This window comes from Pleurodeles waltl, chromosome 11 (genome assembly GCF_031143425.1).
Source record: "Pleurodeles waltl isolate 20211129_DDA chromosome 11, aPleWal1.hap1.20221129, whole genome shotgun sequence".
NCBI lineage: Eukaryota > Metazoa > Chordata > Amphibia > Caudata > Salamandridae > Pleurodeles > Pleurodeles waltl.
In genome coordinates this window covers 240,936,047-240,951,449 of record NC_090450.1, presented here as the reverse complement: position 1 = coordinate 240,951,449, position 15,403 = coordinate 240,936,047, and the positions used below count along the sequence as shown (strand labels likewise).

At 46.1% G+C, this 15,403-nt stretch overlaps 1 protein-coding gene across 1 annotated transcript in view; it reads left to right on the top strand.

Moving 5' to 3' along the window:
* WDFY1 (WD repeat and FYVE domain containing 1) overlaps positions 1-15,403 on the top strand; it is a 213,021-nt gene that overhangs the window by 15,829 nt on the left and 181,789 nt on the right. The gene's annotated exons all lie outside the window — the stretch shown is intronic.

The window sequence follows — 15,403 nt, the reverse complement described above, 5'->3', positions numbered from 1 at the left end:
GAGACAATGGAGTTGCAGTGAGATGTGATGACGTCAGTGAGTGGTGTGATGAAATGAAGAACTGCGAGGGGCTAATGGGTGATCTTTGAGGGACTCCACAGATCACGTTCCTTGGGCTCCGGTGTGTGTGGGGGAGAGGGAGGAGTCTGACTTGCTATGTTCTCCTTGTGAGGAAGGAGCATGTCCATTCTAGGGCTGGGGCTTGGATGTCTGTATCATGTAATTTTGTGATGAGGCTGAGGTGTGGCGCGGTGTTGAATGCTGTAGAGAGGTCCAGCAACACGAGGATGGCTATTTCTCCTTGGTCAAGAAGGGTGCGGTATCACCTGTGGCAGCGATAAATGCTGTCTCTGTACTGTGATTGCTTAAAAAGCTGAATTGGGAGTGATCAAGAAGATTGTGGAGTTCCAGGTGGTTGGTGAGTCGCTGGTTGATTGCTTTCTCTTTCACCTTTGCTGTGTAATGTATGTAACTACACTATTAATAATAACTAGATACAGTATACAATTCAAGTGCCATGGTTTTTCTATATGTTCCTTCTACCCAATGAATCCTATTTTGTGAAATGTAAAGTAATGTAAGATTGAGTTTAAACTTGTATGGATTGAAAGTAATGCCTTGCTTATTCCAAACAACTATTTACATTTACACACAGATCAGTGAGCTGCTGTGCCAGTGCTGTAACGTGTGACCTGCAGCTTACCCAAGTACCTATGTAAGAAACTCATTAGCCCACCGACCGTTTATCACAAAGAATACAAGCCTCTCATATACTCCCTATATGAAGTGCTCTGCAGCGAGCACACTGACCCCCTAAGCTACTTTATGCTGATTCATACCTTTGACCGGTGACTTCACAGATCACTTCAGCAAGTGTACACAGCTGAGCTGGCATATCAGAACCAAAACCTGAGATCTGCTGGCTACACATCGCTCTCTGCAGCAGGTGCCTTGACCTCAAAAGCTATCTTAAAACCAAACAGTTGGTTACCATTACCGCCAACCAGAACATCTTTATTAGCTAATTTTTTGTTGTTCATTTCTTAGGCAGGTGACTTCATGTTGAGGCGCCTTTGACCTTGCGCAGAGTTTCAAATCCTTCTATAGCATGCTGACATACAGAAGCCACACGCTTAAACGTAGCCCTTGGCGGTGTAGCAGCGCTTAATGTTACCACTGAAAATCTTGATTGTGGTTCAAAGTAATATTTTATCTGAAGATCATCTGACCGCTCCCTCAGGAGGAAACATAATTCGTTTCCAAAGAGTTTATACAAAATAGAGCGCACATTCGCAGCAGCAGGCGTTTATTTACAAATCTGTGTTGTTGCGTAAATCTGGGAATGATTTCATGCAAGCTGGTTAAAAATTTATAGATGCAAGGATATGACTCGCAGTCCAAAAATAGATTTTGTGTCTTTGTCTGTTGCAGTCATCTGATCGGGAGTGCTGACATGTGATTTGTGCATCACGGTCAAGTGTGTCAACACAGTGGTTTTGTGTCAGAAAACCCATAGCAGCAGTGATTGCATTTGTTTGTGTAAGATGTGACGGCTATTTCTTTACCTTCTGTAACTTTGAAATGTTTCACATAAGATAGTTAAGTCTTAAAAATCCTATAACTGGTGGCGAATTTAAACATATGTCCTTATTGCAGAATTATGTGACACAACCTAATGTCTATTAGTAAACGCACGTTCACCCCTTGGGACGTTTATTATGATCCAACTCAATGGTACTTATTTAATCGACCCCTGCATGACGAAAGACTTAGTGGATGCGTCTGGATCGAATCGGTGAGCATGATGTCAAACAAAGATAGCCCGAGTTGATGCAGCAATTGTGTTCAATTGGGTGTTGTGATCTCGGTCAACAGGTGGAATTGGGGGGTTATCCGAGCTGTTTGGGGCTTGGATGTGTGAGTTGGTATTTAGATGTGTTAATTTCTTGTTTTTTGACCTTTCCTACTTCTTTGCATAATTCTCTATTATTATTATTTGATATAGGCGTACTTTTCAGAAGTACTGAAAGCCTAACATTTTGAGCGCTATTCCGCACATTGCCAGCAGTAATACACTGCAGATGGTGTCAGCTTGGCTTCTGGATATACACAGGTGTGGAACCACATGCTGCTTGTACTAGTGGTGTTCACCAGGCAGATGAGGCCAAGGGGTGGGCAATGGGCTCTATTCCGCCGGCTGAGTTTGTGGAGCTTTTGCACCACCGCGCTCTCGGCTGGCGTGTGGCGAAGTTTACTGGCCAGTCATGTGACAGATGTCGCACTGCAATGGGGCTTTCGGCTGCTTCAGTGGCAGCCAGCCTATTCTGTCTGCAGGGCTCTCTCATTCCCCCCTCCTCCCACTCAGTGCTCCTTCTGTGACTACCTTTCAGGAAATCTGGGCCCTGGTGCGAGGCGCGCAAGACAAACTGAAATTACTCGACCTCCTGTCAGACAGAACTGCCTGAAGGAACAGGGACGCTCTGGCAAGATGGCATCCCTTGCAGGTCCCCTGGTTCTGGCAAAGGGCTGCCTACGCAGGGGGCATTAGGGGCCGGCGCATTAACTGCCACCGGGGACCCGGAAATTATGATTTAAAGCTGCCTCAGCGGCAAACCAGCAAAGGACAACATCCAGCATCCCCCTCAAGGGAGAGGGAAGAGCCCCCAAGGTCATCGGGCCAATGGGGGCACGACAAGGGCAAGGAAAACCTACAAACCCTCCAATGGGATGACACCGCCCCGCCCTCAGCTTGGAGGGCGGACTAAAACGAGTCTGCTGCCCAGGCAGAAATCACTTTGTGGGCCACGAGGGACAGCTCGCAGGATCGCGAAACCCACTCACCCACCCACCCACACCAAAACAGCAGCATTGTCGCAGGGCTGAGAGGGCAAGCGGACGGCGGTAAAAGGGGCACGTTGGTTGGTAAAGGAGGCACACCGGTGGGCGGTGTGCCAGAAAAAGGCTCTTTACCTGGGGATGCCTTACCGCAGGGTAAGTAGGCCAATGGGGAGTAAGCGGAGCACGGCACTCGCGGCCCAGACCCGCCGGTTGGCAGGGCACAAAATGGACAGACAAGGTAGCGAGTTGAGCCTAACAGCACTAAGAGGCTACCCCCCTCACGATCAGAGTAAAGAACCAACAAAAATGGATGACCCCAAAAAGCGGCATGGAGGATGGCCTCAACTACAGTAGGTGTCAGAATTATGACAAGCAAATGACAAGGACTTGATTGATTTATAGCAGAGGTGATGTCATGCAGCAAAGTTATGATCCTGGAGAAATGATTTATGTATGACCTGTGACTTACGACCTGTCTCCAAATTACAATTTGCAGTCATAACGAAAGCAATGTGTGACACTCAAAATGATTTATGACATGTAATAATTTATGGACTTGGCATTTTGATTTATGACTGAACAAAGAGAGTGGTGAGGTCAAAGGATGTGTCGCTAGAGTCTATGCATGTAATTAAACTGCGGCCCAGTATTCCCAATAGAATGCAAACACACTCAGCTATTGTGAATTTATTCATAAATGTATTTGGGAAATAACATTAATTGGAGTGGGCCAAGTGCGGGGGTTATCTTGCTTGCAACTTGGGTTGCCGCTGCAGCAACACAGTAGGCACAGCTCGGCCTTTGGGACTCAGATACTTCAGGGGTGTATAGGAGGGATTTGGGAAGGTGAGGATCAGATGTTAGTAATAGGGTTTGGTGTTTCTAAAAAGTTCAGAGAAGTGTGTTGCTCTAATAGCGCTTGTGCGGTGCTTCCAGGGCAGCCTGTGGTTCCATTTCAGTATATTAATGTATATTTAGGTAGTGCTGGTTAAATGTAGAATTTAAGCCACTTCACCCATATCTCGTCAGAGAGTGTTATTTGGCCAGGGAATCCATATGTTATTCTTTTGGTGCCTATCTAGTCTAATTCGCTCCGTGTGGGAGGGTATGTTAGCCATAAGCAAATGTCTAAGAATGTAGGCCTTTAATGTGGTGAGTGCCGTAGCCTCACATCTCCTCAGTGTGATATTTTAAATTGTCGATACCGTTCATGCCATGCAGTCATTAGTTTTGATAAGGGTTGTAAAGAGCAGTCACTGACCAGAAAAATGACACACATTAGCCAGTATTCAGGTGTGGGCAAGAGCATGTGATTTGTAGTTAGGGGGCTTTGCACCTCCACCATGTGTATAATAAAGCTCCTATTACAGTATTTTCATTGCAGCACTGTTCATTCCAAACAAAAGATAAAGTGCATTCACTCACTTGTTTACTGATTAGAACCGGACCGCACCAACCAATGAAAATGATTAATGGAGCAAACAAAGCGAGATCAGTTAAAAACGATATCTGGTTATAGATGGCGAAATGAGACATAAAATATACCTTGGCTTTAATTGAAAACGCTTCAACATTTCCTAATTACAAAGCAACAACACAATATAAGTCGAATACCATTGGAAGAAGCAGAAGGTAATCTTTCTAAAGGATGGATCACTCAAAACATGCAAGTTGAAGTGAAACGCCAATCAACTTCCCTCTCACCCCCAATACCCCACCGTTAACATTGCCACAAGGGTGGGCGGAACTTTGCGGAATCTCACAGAGTTTTGTTTTATGACTCTGCTAGTATTGCTTGTATGTCTTTCGTATTAATAGGGAAGCTATGTCTTGTGGGTGCTTCTGGGCGCCTGGATAAGGGATAGCCTGGCTTGGTCTTTGGTACCCCTAGCACTACCCTTGTTGTCTCTGACCTCAGGGGGCATGAAAGCTGTAGTGAGATTAGATCGTACATAGGTCTCATAACGCTGTGTTTGCTTTCTAGGTTTCTCCTAGACACTAAAAGAGTTTTGTTTACACACAATGATCTCAAAGCCGATCTGTAGCTTACCATTTGTTAGCTTCAGCGCCACTCTCATTACCTTTGCTCCTGTTCTATCAAGGCATGCAGGTGTCCTGCCCTCCCCTAGAGTGTGGACCAAGTACTTGTGTCCATCCACCTCCCATTTTTGGAGCTACCTTTTTTGTGTTCAAATACTCCATATGAGTGATTTTAGCCCGTCTCCCATATCCCCGTCCATGTTGATGCTATTCTCTCCCACCCATCCCCTTCCATGTTGCTTCTTTTCCTTCCCACCCCTACCCTGTACTCTACGCCTTTGTACTCTACCCTACACCACAGCACTCTGTGCCACTTTACTCTGCACCACTCTACTCTATACCGCTGCACTTGGTGCCACTGCAACTTACTCTGCACCACTGTACTCTACGTCATTGCTTTCTAACTCTACTCTGCACCACTGGACTCCACTGCACTCTAGGCCACTCTACTCTGTACCACTCTACTCTACAACACTACACTCTGTGCCACTTTACTCTGCCCAGCTCTATGCCACCGCACTCTATGCCATTCTTTTCTACTCTGCACTGCTCTGCTGTATGCCACTGCACTCTACACCCCTCTACTCTGTGCAACTGCACTCTGTGCCACTGCATTGTACGCCATTGCACTCTACTCTATGCCACTGCACTCTGTGCCACAGCCCTCTATGCCATTCTACTAAGAATCACTCTAGGCCACTGCACTTTATGCCACTCTACTCTGCACACCTGTACTCTATGCCATTACATTCTACACCACTATACTCTACTCTGCACCACTGCACTCTATGCCACTACATTTTATGCCACTGCACTCTACAGTATTCTACTCCGCACCACTCTATGCCAATGCACTTTATGCCAATGCACACTCCGTCACTCCATCCAGTGTACTCTACGCCAGTGTACTCTACGGCTCTCTAATCTACTCTGCATCACTCCACTCTGTGCTACTGCAGTCTACGCCACTCTACACCACTGACTCTATCCCACCCTACTTTATGGCTCTGCACTCTAGTCCACTGCATTTTCTGCCACTCTACTCCTCATTACTCTACTCTATGCCACTCTGCTCTGCACCGCGCTACTCTGTGCCACTGCACTCTACTCTGCACCACTCTACACCAGTGCACTCTATTCTGCACCATTCTATGCCACTGCACTGTGCGACTCTGCTCTACACTACTCCATACCATGGCACTCTGCTCTGCACCACTGTACACCACTGTACTCTACTCTTCACCACTCTACTCTGTGCCACTGCACATGCACCACTAAGCTCTATGCCACAGCACTCTACTCTGCACCACTTTACTCTGTTGCAGCACATTACTCAACACCATGGCACTGTATGCCACTGCACTGTATACCACCCTGCAACACTCTCCTCCATGCCACTGATCTCTACCACTCCACTCTGCACTTCTCTGTGCCAATTTACTGCACTCTACTCTGCATAGTCTACTCCACTGCACTCTAAGCTACTCTACTGTACTTTGCACCCCTCCATGCTACTGCACTCTATGCTACTGAACTCTACACCACTGCGTTCTAATACACTCTACTCTGTGCCATTATACTGTATGCCATCTACTCTACACGACTTTAAGCTAAGTACTGTAGGCCAGTGTACTATGTACCACTCTTCTCTTCATCACTGTAGACTACCCTACTGCACTCTAAGCCACTCTGCACAATTGCACTTTACGCCAATCCATCCTGCTGTTCTCTGCTCTAATCTACTCTATGCCACCCCAGGTCACTTCACTCCACTGCATGCCACTCGACACCACTCCACACTTAATGCCACTTAACTGTATGCCACTTTACGCCACGTCACTCTAGGCCACTGTACCCGCGCCTCTGTACTGTAAGCCACTCTGTTCTGCACCACTCTACTCTGCACCACTGTACCCTACGCCACTGTACCCTATGCCACTGTACCCTACGCCACTGTACTCTACGTCATTCTATGTCACTTCACTTTCTGCCATGTCAGTCTACCCAAATTCACTCTACACCACTGTAATCCATTCTGACACTTTACTGTAAGACACTCTACTCCACCTTACACCACTTTATTCCACTCCACCCTATGCCACTCCACAACCCTGTACGCCATGCCATGCCACTCTACTCTTCTGAAATCTGCTACACTCATTGCCGCTATTCCACTCTAGTCTACCCCATTCCACTCCACGCTGCTGTACTCGTTCAACTGTACACTATGTCACTCTACTCTATGCCACTGCACTCTACATCTCTCTACTCTGGGCGAGTCCACTCTCCCGCCATGCCACTGTATCGCACTCCACTGTGACACTCCACTCCACTGTAGGCTACTCTGCTCGACGTCACTCCATTCTAACATACTCCACGCTTCGCTAATCTATACTAAGCCACAACTATATACCACTCCAGGCCTCACTGCTCCACTCTGTGCCACTGTAAGCCATGCCAGTCCACTTTGCTCTACTCTGCGGTGCTGTACACCATGGCTAAAAGACATTGGTAGAGCTAATAGCAGTCATAAGCGAAATCTATTGGCTTGGCAAATGGTTGTTTGTATTACCCATACTCTGCTGTTTTCCTTGCCCATGACCAACAAATAGGGTGTGGATGAGGAGTATGAGAGAGTCAAAGAGACAATCCTGTAATGTCATCAGAGTTTAAAAATTGAGTGATTTCACTTTCACTGAATTGACCTTTTGGTTACTTGACATCCATGGGCGTACTTTCTGCCAGTTTTTCAGTAGTATGTTGACCAAGTTGGTAATTGGCCTTGCCAAGGTGTGATTACGAACCTGACTTGATCATCTGATCTCAAATAAGGTTGCCTTAGACATTGTTTAGCCCAGGTGCCATGTTGGGAATCAATCATTTATTATTCAGAGCTCTTTTAATGGTGTCACCTTTGGAATGGAGTAGCTCTTCAAATCATGACACTAAGATTCTGTAAAAGTTCGTAGCTCAATTTTACTTTTGATTTTGTGTGTGAAAGAGATGGCTTTCAAAGCTCTTTTTTTTTTTTTTTTATTTCAGGATTACTGTACGCCTTGCCTACTTTCATACGGGTCTGATGAGCATTTGTCTCGAGGAAGTGACTGTATTTGTCTGCCAAACCTTTAGTGATGGCTTTTAAAAAAAAGTTATTTATATGGTCTTTGTGTGGCCCCTTTGAGTATGTTTTTTTCACCCTCATCGGATGTATTATTCCACCTCATAAGGAGTAACACTTGAGGAGCATTGTTTAGGAGCAGCAGATGCTGTTAGGAACTATTTGCTGAACGCAGAATCCTTCAGGGAAAGAAGATTACCCTCCCCAAGCAGCAATAGGCCCATTCCAATGGCTCGTGGAACTGCGCAGATAAGCAACACTGTCCAGGAGAATGCTGTAGATAAGTATTGTGCACAAATTAAAATTAACCACAGGAGACGGGCTTATTTGTAATTTTAGGTTCAATAGATGTAGACATCTGCCTTTAGAGTGTTGTTTTGAGTTCAGTAGCAGCCGGTTGCAGTGAATCTGAAGTGCGTGGAAGTCCAGGAAATAAATTAAGAAGCTTTTAAATTATGTATTTAATTTTTAAATAGAGCTGCACTTTAAAAAACAGAGGCCAGACTTCAGGCTATGCCATTTTACAAATTGTTGTTTATATTTTGAAACGTGGGGATTAGGAGTTAGAAAGTTTCCTTACTTTGCAGTCAGAGAAAAAAAATCTAAAGATAATTATGTGACAATCTTGCTGTCCTATAAGAGCAGTGAAAGAGAAAGGCTGTGGTATGTCATTTGTTTAGCGCCACGCACCTGTAAAATGTGAACTGTTCTTATTCAGCGGTTAGGAAAGCAAAAAATGAAGCTCGTTATTTTGTAATTCTGAAGTGTGATGGAAAGAATGTTAACAGGATCAAAACAAATGAAGATACTTTACTTTATAATGCACAAATGATAATTATTCACTTATAACTGTTTTTCACACATCATTTGTATGCAATCTGCACGTCTCTGCAAATTTATGGACGTTTCATCGTAAAATGTGCTGTCTGTTAAGTTTACAAAAATCGCCCTCCTCATATTCATTAACGCTAGTAGTGGGTCGCGAACGTTTGTCATTATAAAAATTGGGTCGTGGTCAGAAAAAGTTTGGCAAGCACTGCTTTAGAGTCATGTGTTCAACCAGCGCTGCTTTTTCTCTAGCTCCGGCATGCCAGTACAAAAGAGAGCCAGCACCTGGTGTTTTTTTCAGGACTGGCCTTTTGAAACACAGGATGTCGCTCACCCACTTCCGTTAACTCCACAATGTTACCAGCACATGTCATGCGTGCACGTGCAACTTCTTTTTAACCACTTCGCTGCCAGGCCTTTTCCCCCTCCTGTGCCAGGCCTTTTTTTGCCTATTTGGGGCAGTTCGCGCTTAGGCCCTCATAACTTTTTGTCCACATAAGCTAACCAAGCCAAATTTGCGTCCTTTTTTTCCAACATCCTAGGGATTCTAAAGGTACCCAGACTTTGTGGGTTCCCCTGAAGGAGGCCAAGAAATTGGCCAAAATACAGTGAAAATTTCGTTTTTTTCAAAAAAATTGGAAAAAGGGGCTGCAGAAGAAGGCTTGTGGTTTTTCCCCTGAAAATGGCATCAACAAAGGGTTTGCGGTGCTAAACTCAGCAGCTTCCCAGCTTTCAGGAACAGGCAGACTTGAATCCGAAAACCCAATTTTTCAACACAATTTTGGCATTTTACTGGGGCATACCCCATTTGTGCAATTTTTTGTGCTTTCAGCCTCCTTCCAGTCAGTGACCGGAATGGTCATGAAACCAATGCTGGATCCCAGAAACCTAAACATTTCTGAAAAGTAGACAAAATTCTGAATTCAGCAAGGGGTCATTTGTGTAGATCCTACAAGGGTTTCCTACAGAAAATAACAGCTGAAAAAGAAAAATATTGAAATTGAGGTGAAAAAACCATCAATTTTCCTCTACTTTTTACTCTGTAACTTTTCCCTGCAATGTCAGATTATCGAAAGCAATATACCGTTACGTCTGCTGGACTCCTCTGGTTGCGGGGATATGTAGGGTTTGTAGGTTCATCAAGAACCCGAGTAACCCAGAGCCAATAAATGAGCTGCACCCTGCAGTGCGTTTTCATTCTATACCGGGTATACAGTAATTCATTTGCTGAAATATAAGGAGTAAAAAATAGCTATCAAGAAAACCTTTGCATTTCCAAAAAGGGCACAAGATAAGGTGTTGAGGAGCAGTGGTTATTTGCACATCTCTGAATTCCGGGGTGACCATAGTAGCACGTGAATTACATGGAATTTCTCAAATAGATGTCTTTTTTACACACACCCCAATATTTGGAAGGAATAAATGTAGAGAAAGACAAGGGGCAATAACACTTGTTTTGCTATTCTATGTTCCCCCAAGTCTCCAGATAAAAATGATACCTCACTTGTTTGGGTAGGCCTAGCGCCCGCGACAGGGTATGCCCCAAAACACAACGTGGACACATCACAGAAAACAGAGCTGTTTTTAGCAAAGTGACTACCTGTAGATTTTGGCCTCTAGCTCAGCCGCCACCTAGGGAAACCTACCAAACCTGTGCATTTCTGAAAACTAGAGACCTAGGGGAATCCAAGGAGGGGTGACTTGTGTGGCTCGGACCAGGTTCTGTTACCCAGAATCCTTTGCAAACCTCAAAATTTGGCTAAAAAAACACATGTTCCTCACATTTCTGTGGCAGAAAGTTCTGGAATCTGAGAGGAGCGACAAATTTCCTTCCACCCAGCATTCCCCCACGTCTCCCGATAAAAATGATACCTCACTTGTGTGGGTAGGCCTAGCGCCCGCGACAGGATATGCCCCAAAACACAACCTGGACACATCACAGAAAACAGAGCTGTTTTTAGCAAAGTGACTACCTGTAGATTTTGGCCTCTAGCTCAGCCGCCACCTAGGGAAACCTACCAAACCTGTGCATTTCTGAAAACTAGAGACCTAGGGGAATCCAAGGAGGGGTGACTTGTGTGGCTCGGACCAGGTTCGGTTACCCAGAATCCTTTGCAAACCTAAAAATTTGGCTAAAAAAACACATGTTCCTCACATTTCTGTGGCAGAAAGTTCTGGAATCTGAGAGGAGCCACAAATTTCCTTCCACCTAGCGTTCCCCCACGTCTCCCGATAAAAATGATACCTCACTTGTGTGGGTAGGCCTAGCGCCTGCGACAGGATATGCCCCAAAACACAACGTGGACATATCACAGAAAACAGAGCTGTTTTTAGCAAAGTGACTACCTGTAGATTTTGGCCTCTAGCTCAGCCGCCACCTAGGGAAACCTACCAAACCTGTGCATTTCTGAAAACTAGAGACCTAGGGGGATCCAAGGAGGGGTGACTTGCGGGGCTCGGACCAGGTTCTGTTACCCAGAATCCTTTGCAAACCTCAAAATTTGGCTAAAAAAACACATGTTCCTCACATTTCTGTGGCAGAAAGTTCTGGAATCTGAGAAGAGCCACCAATTTCCTTCCACCCAGCGTTCCCCCACGTCTCCCGATAAAAATGATACCTCACTTGTGTGGGTAGGCCTAGCGCCCGCGACAGGATATGCCCCAAAACACAACGTGGACATATCACAGAAAACAGAGCTGTTTTTAGCAAAGTGACTACCTGTAGATTTTGGCCTCTAGCTCAGCCGCCACCTAGGGAAACCTACCAAACCTGTGCATTTCTGAAAACTAGAGACCTAGGGGAATCCAAGGAGGGGTGACTTGCGGGGCTCGGACCAGGTTCTGTTACCCAGAATCCTTTGCAAACCTCAAAATTTGGCTAAAAAAACACATGTCCCTCACATTTCTGTGGCAGAAAGTTCTGGAATCTGAGAGGAGCTACAAATTTCCTTCCACCCAGCGTTCCCCCAAGTCTCCCGATAAAAATGATACCTCACTTGCGTGGGTAGGCCTAGCGCCGGCGACAGGAAACACCCCAAAGCGCAACGTGGACACATCCTAAATTTTGGAAAAAAACAGAGGTGTTTTTTGCGAAGTGCCTACCTGTAGATTTTGGCCTCTAGCTCAGCCGGCACCTAGGGAAACCTACCAAACCTGTGCATTTCTGAAAACTAGAGACCTAGGGGAATCCAAGGAGGGGTGACTTGCGGGGCTCGGACCAGGTTCTGTTACCCAGAATCCTTTGCAAAACTCAAAATTTGGCTAAAAAAACACATGTTCCTCACATTTCTGTGGCAGAAAGTTCTGGAATCTGAGAGGAGCCACAAATTTCCTTCCACCTAGCGTTCCCCCACGTCTCCCGATAAAAATGATACCTCACTTGTGTGGGTAGGCCTAGCGCCTGCGACAGGATGTGCCCCAAAACACAACGTGGACATATCACAGAAAACAGAGCTGTTTTTAGCAAAGTGACTACCTGTAGATTTTGGCCTCTAGCTCAGCCGCCACCTAGGGAAACCTACCAAACCTGTGCATTTCTGAAAACTAGAGACCTAGGGGAATCCAAGGAGGGGTGACTTGTGTGGCTCGGACCAGGTTCGGTTACCCAGAATCCTTTGCAAACCTAAAAATTTGGCTAAAAAAACACATGTTCCTCACATTTCTGTGGCAGAAAGTTCTGGAATCTGAGAGGAGCCACAAATTTCCTTCCACCTAGCGTTCCCCCACGTCTCCCGATAAAAATGATACCTCACTTGTGTGGGTAGGCCTAGCGCCTGCGACGGGATATGCCCCAAAACACAACGTGGACATATCACAGAAAACAGAGCTGTTTTTAGCAAAGTGACTACCTGTAGATTTTGGCCTCTAGCTCAGCCGGCACCTAGGGAAACCTACCAAACCTGTGCATTTCTGAAAACTAGAGACCTAGGGGGATCCAAGGAGGGGTGACTTGCGGGGCTCGGACCAGGTTCTGTTACCCAGAATCCTTTGCAAACCTCAAAATTTGGCTAAAAAAACACATGTTCCTCACATTTCTGTGGCAGAAAGTTCTGGAATCTGAGAAGAGCCACAAATTTCCTTCCACCCAGCGTTCCCCCACGTCTCCCGATAAAAATGATACCTCACTTGTGTGGGTAGGCCTAGCGCCCGCGACAGGATATGCCCCAAAACACAACGTGGACATATCACAGAAAACAGAGCTGTTTTTAGCAAAGTGACTACCTGTAGATTTTGGCCTCTAGCTCAGCCGCCACCTAGGGAAACCTACCAAACCTATGCATTTCTGAAAACTAGAGACCTAGGGGAATCCAAGGAGGGGTGACTTGTGTGGCTCGGACCAGGTTCTGTTACGCAGAATCCTTTGCAAACCTCAAAATTTGGATAAAAAAACACATGTTCCTCACATTTCTGTGGCAGAAAGTTCTGGAATCTGAGAGGAGCCACCAATTTCCTTCCACCCAGCGTTCCCCCACGTCTCCCGATAAAAATGATACCTCACTTGTGTGGGTAGGCCTAGCGCCCGCGACAGGATATGCCCCAAAACACAACGTGGACATATCACAGAAAACAGAGCTGTTTTTAGCAAAGTGACTACCTGTAGATTTTGGCCTCTAGCTCAGCCGCCACCTAGGGAAACCTACCAAACCTGTGCATTTCTGAAAACTAGAGACCTAGGGGAATCCAAGGAGGGGTGACTTGCGGGGCTCGGACCAGGTTCTGTTACCCAGAATCCTTTGCAAACCTCAAAATTTGGCTAAAAAAACACATGTCCCTCACATTTCTGTGGCAGAAAGTTCTGGAATCTGAGAGGAGCTACAAATTTCCTTCCACCCAGCGTTCCCCCAAGTCTCCCGATAAAAATGATACCTCACTTGCGTGGGTAGGCCTAGCGCCGGCGACAGGAAACACCCCAAAGCGCAACGTGGACACATCCTAAATTTTGGAAAAAAACAGAGGTGTTTTTTGCGAAGTGCCTACCTGTAGATTTTGGCCTCTAGCTCAGCCGGCACCTAGGGAAACCTACCAAACCTGTGCATTTCTGAAAACTAGAGACCTAGGGGAATCCAAGGAGGGGTGACTTGCGGGGCTCGGACCAGGTTCTGTTACCCAGAATCCTTTGCAAAACTCAAAATTTGGCTAAAAAAACACATGTTCCTCACATTTCTGTGGCAGAAAGTTCTGGAATCTGAGAGGAGCCACAAATTTCCTTCCACCTAGCGTTCCCCCACGTCTCCCGATAAAAATGATACCTCACTTGTGTGGGTAGGCCTAGCGCCTGCGACAGGATGTGCCCCAAAACACAACGTGGACATATCACAGAAAACAGAGCTGTTTTTAGCAAAGTGACTACCTGTAGATTTTGGCCTCTAGCTCAGCCGCCACCTAGGGAAACCTACCAAACCTGTGCATTTCTGAAAACTAGAGACCTAGGGGGATCCAAGGAGGGGTGACTTGCGGGGCTCGGACCAGGTTCTGTTACCCAGAATCCTTTGCAAACCTCAAAATTTGGCTAAAAAAACACATGTTCCTCACATTTCTGTGGCAGAAAGTTCTGGAATCTGAGAAGAGCCACAAATTTCCTTCCACCCAGCGTTCCCCCACGTCTCCCGATAAAAATGATACCTCACTTGTGTGGGTAGGCCTAGCGCCCGCGACAGGATATGCCCCAAAACACAACGTGGACATATCACAGAAAACAGAGCTGTTTTTAGCAAAGTGACTACCTGTAGATTTTGGCCTCTAGCTCAGCCGCCACCTAGGGAAACCTACCAAACCTGTGCATTTCTGAAAACTAGAGACCTAGGGGAATCCAAGGAGGGGTGACTTGCGGGGCTCGGACCAGGTTCTGTTACCCAGAATCCTTTGCAAACCTCAAAATTTGGCTAAAAAAACACATGTCCCTCACATTTCTGTGGCAGAAAGTTCTGGAATCTGAGAGGAGCTACAAATTTCCTTCCACCCAGCGTTCCCCCAAGTCTCCCGATAAAAATGATACCTCACTTGCGTGGGTAGGCCTAGCGCCGGCGACAGGAAACACCCCAAAGCGCAACGTGGACACATCCTAAATTTTGGAAAAAAACAGAGGTGTTTTTTGCGAAGTGCCTACCTGTAGATTTTGGCCTCTAGCTCAGCCGGCACCTAGGGAAACCTACCAAACCTGTGCATTTCTGAAAACTAGAGACCTAGGGGAATCCAAGGAGGGGTGACTTGCGGGGCTCGGACCAGGTTCTGTTACCCAGAATCCTTTGCAAAACTCAAAATTTGGCTAAAAAAACACATGTTCCTCACATTTCTGTGGCAGAAAGTTCTGGAATCTGAGAGGAGCCACAAATTTCCTTCCACCTAGCGTTCCCCCACGTCTCCCGATAAAAATGATACCTCACTTGTGTGGGTAGGCCTAGCGCCTGCGACAGGATGTGCCCCAAAACACAACGTGGACATATCACAGAAAACAGAGCTGTTTTTAGCAAAGTGACTACCTGTAGATTTTGGCCTCTAGCTCAGCCGCCACCTAGGGAAACCTACCAAACCTGTGCATTTCTGAAAACTAGAGACCTAGGGGGATCCAAGGAGGGGTGA